The sequence below is a fragment of the Palaemon carinicauda genome, chromosome 1 (genome assembly GCF_036898095.1).
Source record: "Palaemon carinicauda isolate YSFRI2023 chromosome 1, ASM3689809v2, whole genome shotgun sequence".
Classification (NCBI taxonomy): domain Eukaryota; kingdom Metazoa; phylum Arthropoda; class Malacostraca; order Decapoda; family Palaemonidae; genus Palaemon; species Palaemon carinicauda.
In genome coordinates, this window is record NC_090725.1 from 3,609,090 (window position 1) to 3,616,283 (window position 7,194).

At 35.6% G+C, this 7,194-nt stretch overlaps 1 protein-coding gene across 3 annotated transcripts in view; it reads left to right on the forward strand.

The window, feature by feature from the left end:
- Positions 1-247: 247 nt before the first annotated feature.
- Positions 248-7,194, forward strand: part of LOC137646493 (uncharacterized) — a 75,444-nt gene continuing 68,497 nt past the window's right edge. For 2 of the 3 annotated variants that reach the window (XM_068379605.1, XM_068379619.1), the window contains exon 1: positions 248-330. The gene's annotated coding sequence lies outside the window, so the exon portion shown is untranslated. The remainder of the gene's footprint in view (positions 331-7,194) is intronic. The other variant, XM_068379598.1, reaches the window with a different exon arrangement.

Here is a 7,194-nt window from a genome sequence, read left to right on the forward strand (position 1 = left end):
GTGATTTCTTTATATTGTCATGTATCTATTACATCCTCTCTGCGTCCAATCCCATACGGATTTTGGCCTTCATGTTATTCTATGGGTCTCATAGTTATGCTGTATGGTGTAGTGTTTCTCAAATGTGTGAAGGGTGATGTAGTGGTGTGTAGGGAACATTATTTATCTTTTAGTGTGGGTTTGTTTTTGCCTGAATGTCCCCCTGGTTGCGGGATCTCACCATATTAATGATGTCCCCTTTTCCCTGTCGGTGTGAGCTAGGCCGAGCGCAGGTACCTAACCCGAGAGAGGAGCTTTGGACGACCCCAGTCTGCCTTCGCTAACTTGCAGGTTATTATTATTACTCTTATTACCATTATTGATTCTATGTTATTATACGGACGCATCTCTAACTTTGACTTGGAAGCATCGTGATCTTGATTATAATCTTCTGTAAAAGTAGTATTAACCAAAGCACTGCCTTTGCCAATTTCTCTTTTTTTTTTCTACTGCTGGGCCTAAAGACTCAATTGAAAAGGACCACAAGACATCCCTAGATTGGTGTCAGAGCAGTGTATCAGCCCTATTTTGAATAGGACTTCATTCCATTACAAAATTATTTCATTGATTAACATTAGTTTGGAAATGCAAGATATGTAAATTATGGCACTGAATATTGTCCAAGCTGATTGATTTCTCTTCTGGAGGTAGTACCCACTGGTCCTCGTAATGCCAACTATAGTCCATTTCTTTTAGCGAGGCAGATTTGCACCGACTTGCAGTGGTGCTTTTTAGCTCGGAAAATTTTCCTGATCGCTGATTGGTTGGACAAGATAATTCTAACCAATCAGCGATCCGGAAACTTTTCCGAGCTAAAAGGGCACCGCTGCGAGTCGGTGCAAATCTGCATCGCTAAAAGAAATGGACTATAGTTGAGTAATGTTTCTGGAATTAACGTAAAAGGAAATTCTTACCCATACTCAGCGCGCATGCTAGTGCTACATCATTGTTGAGTGACACTTCACGAATCAAGGAAACGTTTTATACTTATTTCTTCAAACATTCTTAGCAAGAAGCAAAGCTCTGACGCTTGGAAAAGCAAGTATAAAGTATTAGCGTTAGTTTTATTTATTTATTTATTCATTTAACTCCTTTCTGCTGTATGACCCTTTTATGTTCCAGCTTCCCCTTCATATTGAGATACAGTATGTAAGATCTAACCATTGAAACATATAATGAGCTCATAATCTCTTAGTGTGTCATTTCTAACTGTAGTAGTTAGAAAATTTGGTGGTCCAATTTCACAATATACATCAACAAACTTAAGCACGCATTGTTACCAAACAGTATTTTCAGAAAACGAGGTTTGTGATGAGGTTAATTAAACGGTTTTTCTTCAAGTTTTACAAAGGGGTTTTACAGACACACAAACACATCAAACCTTACAAGCACACAAACACATCAAACCTTACAAGCACACAAACACTTCCAACCTTACAAGCACACAAACACAACACTTCAAACCTTACAAGCACACAAACACATCAAACCTTACAAGCACACAAACACTTCAAACCTTACAAGCACACAAACACATCAAACCTTACAAGCACACAAACACTTCAAACCATAGAAACTGCTCTTATTTTGTCCTAGGACTAATCCACCGATTTTTATTAGCATTCTTTCCTCTTATTTAGTGTGATTTAGTCATTTATTTTTTGTGCTTTTGCTCCATGCAGGTTTTTTTCTGTTTATTACTTCAAATCCTCCATCATGTTAAATTACATTGGAAATTTAAATAAGACGTCACCTCAGGTTTTTTTTTCCTTGATGATAATTATCGCCCTTTAATTCCAGTTAACACTTCCACAATTTTGTGTATTTGCTCTGTACCTTTTGCATGATTTTGTACTGTTTGAAAAACAGCATGAAACTATCCGATCTATGATCACCTTCATTTGTACGTGCAGCATGTTGTTAGCAGGTTTTTTTTTTTTTTTTTATTATTGTTATTATAGTTGTTGTTTTTTATTACTCGCTTATGAATACATGTTAATAGGACTTTTTTTTCTTTATTATAGGTTTTGTTTTATACTACTCGCTTATGTATACATGTTAAGAGAATTTTTTTTCTTTATTATAGGTCTTGTTTTTGTATTACTCGCTTATGAATACACGTTAAGAGAACTTTTATTCCCTGGTAATTACATTAAGAGCTAATTTCGATATACATTTAGTATACAGAAAATATATCGTCTATATTATTTTTTCTTTATCATAGGTGTTGTTTTTGTATTACTCGCTTATGAATACATGTTAAAAGAACTTTTGTTCCCTGGTATTACATTAAGAGCTAATTTCGATATACATTCAGTATACAGAAAATATACCGTCTATATATATATATATATGTATATATATATATATATATATATATATATATATATATATTGTCTTTATTATAGGTGTTGTTTTTGTATTACTCGCTTATGAATACTCGTTAAGAGAACTTTTATTCCCTGGTATTACATTAAGAGCTAATTTCGATATACATTCAGTATACAGAAAATATACCGTCTATATATCTTCGGCTTGCATTTTATCTGTGGCATACGGTATAAGAAGCTACTATTGCTCGAGTTGGATTGGCATTATAAAGGTCAGTGATTAGATGAATAAGGGATTATTTCTGCCAGTTGTTGCTGGATAGAAAGTATTTAGGAACTGGCATCAGGTATTAAAGAAGTAGATTGGCTAAACCTTTTGCGTCTGTCCCGCACTCGAGGATCATTGCCAAATTGTACAATGTAATGGGACAAATTTGAATCCGATAGATTAGCAGATATTCAAGTTGCAAGGGAAGCTATCCACACACAGAAAACAAAACAAGATAATTCTCCTTCTTTTTCAAAACTTTGTAAAAAAAAGATTTAGTGCACTATTTTACATCCCAACACCACTAAGAGAATGTGTAGACATTTGGCAAGCGAAATAAATGGCATTATGGGAAATCTTTTATCATTATTCCCAGATTTTACTCTTCACAGGGTCGTGCTGCTTAATTAGAATGTTACCATTTCTTTCATAAAGGGGATTCGTTTTTACCTTGCGTTCTATTGAGGTTCAAGTTTATTGAATCCTCTGGTTAATCTGCCAATCAAGTAAGGAACGATGCAAAGCTTCCCTTTTGGGTCGTCGTATAAAAGGGAATCGTTTTTACCTTGCGTTCTATTTAAGTTCAAGTTGATTGAATCCTCTGGTTAATCTGCCAATCAAGTAAGGAACGATGCAAAGCTTGCCTTTTGGGTCGTCGTGCTTCGTGTTCACTCTTTGGGCGAATGTCTCACTGAACCAGGGTTGCCAGGTATTTTAAATGAGAAAAGGCCAACTTCTAATCAACCACAGATTTAAAAGGCCAACTTACTAATGGAAAAAGGCCAAAAATATAGCATTTAAGGCCCACCTTTTTTCATGATATTACTTAAGGCCAAGCAATTTTAAAGAAGGCCAAATTTGAGGTGTTTTTGGCCTGAAAAAAGGCCAATTGGCAAACCTGGTTCAGTCCCTGACATAATGGAGGAACACTCGACAGATTTTTTTATCTTTTAATCTAAAGGCCTACATGGCTGTGGACTATGAAGCGCGAAGTAGGAGATGATGAATGGAAAAGTAATGAATTGAAAGCTCAAGATAGAGATGACTGATGATGATGAAATGCTCTAGTTACTATTGCATTGATGCATGATACATACTTAAAGGTAAAGGTACCACCATTTGGTCTTGCATAAGTTATGCTTTATCCTGGGAGGAAGTATTACATGCAGTTTCAAAGTAGGATTTGGGACTTGTTACATTTGACCATTCGAAATCTGATCAAACGTTTAAAAGAGTATTTTAAGCACAATATTTGTAGGATCAAATTTTATGACTTTAATTTGACATTTGTAATAGAGAGATAACAATTTGGATAGAGAAAGAATAAGTTAATTTATGTCACAAATTTCACGTTGTTGTCTTCCATTTATTTTTATTATCCGTTTAGAAAAAAAAAGAAAAAAAAAAAACTTTACGGCTTTGATTCAATAATCATGTATGAAAGTAAGTAATGTTTAGTATATCACATTAGCTTTTAGGGTCATTCGTTGCATATTTTGCATCTATAATATATTTATAGTTTGGTTCGTCCGATGCTACGGAAATAATTATATATATAGAATTTGTGGTGGTGCATGCGTTTGGGGATAATTCCAATAAAAAGTTAGAAGTGTAAGAATTAAAGTGCAATACTTTGTTCATATCTTCATGGCTATTGCCAGGGTCGTGAAGTGTATGTGTGTGTATGTGTAATCAAGTATGTATGATACACACACACACACACACACACATATATATATATATATATATATATATATATATTATATATACACACACACACACACACACACATATATATATATATATATATATATATATATATATATATATATATATATATATATAGAAACTTATCGCACACAGGCAACTTTTAATTTCACCAAAGATCGCACATATGTGTGCGTGTGTATGTGTGTGTACCGTATGCATAGACCTCATTGTACGGTGGCTTCATAAGTAGAAGTATTCCATGTTGGCACGAAAATTGGGTTCTCAAATTCGCCCCTCCTCCTCCTCCTCCCACCCTTACGCTTCATCAATACTTTAGCCCTACTTCAGTCCGTGAAGAGGCACTTCGATCGTGAGCACTTTCTTTTTTTTCCATCGATTTTTCCGTGTTATCTATTTGTTTATATATATGTATGTATATATATATATATATATATATATATATATATATATATATATATATATATATACACACACTGTACACACACACACACACATATATATATATATATATATATATATATATATATATGTGTGTGTGTGTGTGTGTGCGTGTGTACAGTATATATATATATATATATATATATATATATATATATATATATATATATATATATATATATATACAGTAAATACACACACACACACACATATATATATATATATATATATATATATATTTATGTATATATATATATATATATATATATATGGGTAGTATGTTGGCCAGGACACCAGTTATCCAATGAGATACTACCGCTAGAAAGTCATTGGGTCCTTTGGCTGGCCAGGCAGTACTACATTGTATCTCTCTCTCTCTCTGGTTACTGCTCATTTTTCCATTAGACTACACGTAAACCGAATAGTCTGGCCTATTCTTACCACATTCTCCTGTCCTCATACGACAACACTGAGATAGCAGAAAAATTCTTCTTCGCTTAAGAGGTTAACGACTGCACAGTAATTGCTCAGTGACTACTTTCCTCTTGCTAAGGGTAGAGGAGACTCTTTAGCTATGGTAAACAGTTCTTCTAGGAAAAGGACACTCTAAAATCAAGCTATTGTTTTCTAGTCTTGAGTAGTGCCATAGCCTCTCTGCTATGGTCTGCCACTGCCTTGAGGTAGAGTTCTCTTGCTTAAGGATACATTCAGGCACACTAACTTAACCTAAAGACCTAAGGTATTCTGGCCGAACATATCGTCTGTTGTTAACTTAACCAAAGGTGGTGAGGGAAAAATGTCAGACGGACGTGACCGATATTCGTGATTTCGTTTTAGTGTCGAAAGTGGATCTGATGAGTCATGATTTAGCAAGGAGAGGAGAGAAGAGTCCAGTGACGACTCCAGTCAGTGGTAAATGGAGTTTGCGTGTCCCAGACGCTAGTCGTAGGAACCAGTGGTGGTTTCGGTAATGGTAACTTGAGGCCTCATTATGTGGTGTGATGACCTCATTGGCAGTAGGTCATCTGGCTTCATTAATGGTCACAAATGCGTGACACGCAGGTGAATAATATTCTGTAGAGTTTATTATAATGATCATTGTGTGCGTTCTCACAAAATCAATTCAAGTCGGATGTAATGATTTAAAAAAAAAAATCTGTTCTTAGAGGAATAGTTTAAAATTGATTACTAAGCTTTTAATGTAAATTTCTTATAAAAAAAAAATCTATAACTCAGTACGTGATATCCTGCGTTCTCACAAAATTAATTCAAGTCGGATATAATGATTTAAAAAAAAAAAAAAATCTGTTCTTAGAAGAAAAGTTTAAAACTAAGTATTAAGCGTTTAATGTAAATTTCTTATAAAAAAAAATCTATAACAGTCAGTACGTGATATGCTAGCGAAACCGTGAATAGTTGACCGCCTAAATATATTCAAGCAATTTTGATATCCAATTCGGCTATGAATTCCACGTTTTCTCTCATTAATTAATACCTTCTTCTTGAAATGGAAACGTAGTGGATAAAGTTGTTAGTTATGTATGTGAGAAAACCCGATTTGTTTTTTTTTTTTTAGTCACTTAGCTATTGGGATTTTATGGGAAAAAATATCAATCAGTGTCGCCTCTCTAACACATCTCTTACCAGGAAAAGGTTGAAAAATTAAAAGGTAGATGACCTGAGTAATTTGAGGATATCTTGCACTAAACTATAGTCCATTTCTTTTAGCGATGCAGATTTGCACCGACTCGCAATGGTGCCCTTTTAGCTCGGAAAAGTTTCCGGATCGCTGATTGGTTGGACAAGATAATTCTAACCAATCATCGATCAGGAAACTTTTCCGAGCTAAAAGGGCACCGCCGCGAGTCGGTGCAAATATGCAGCGGTGCCCTTTTAGCTCGGAAAAGTTTCCGGATCGCTGATTGGTTGGACAAGATAATTCTAACCAATCATCGATCAGGAAACTTTTCCGAGCTAAAAGGGCACCGCCGCGAGTCGGTGCAAATATGCAGCGGTGCCCTTTTAGCTCGGAAAAGTTTCCGGATCGCTGATTGGTTGGACAAGATAATTCTAACCAATCATCGATCAGGAAACTTTTCCGAGCTAAAAGGGCACCGCCGCGAGTCGGTGCAAATATGCAGCGGTGCCCTTTTAGCTCGGAAAAGTTTCCTGATCGCTGATTGGTTGGACAAGATAATTCTAACCAATCAGCGATCAGGAAACTTTTCCGAGCTAAAAGGGCACCGCCGCGAGTCGGTGCAAATATGCAGCGGTGCCCTTTTAGCTCGGAAAAGTTTCCTGATCGCTGATTGGTTGGACAAGATAGTTCTAACCAATCAGCGATCAGGAAACTTTTCCGAGCTAAAAGGGCACCGCCGCGAGTCGGTG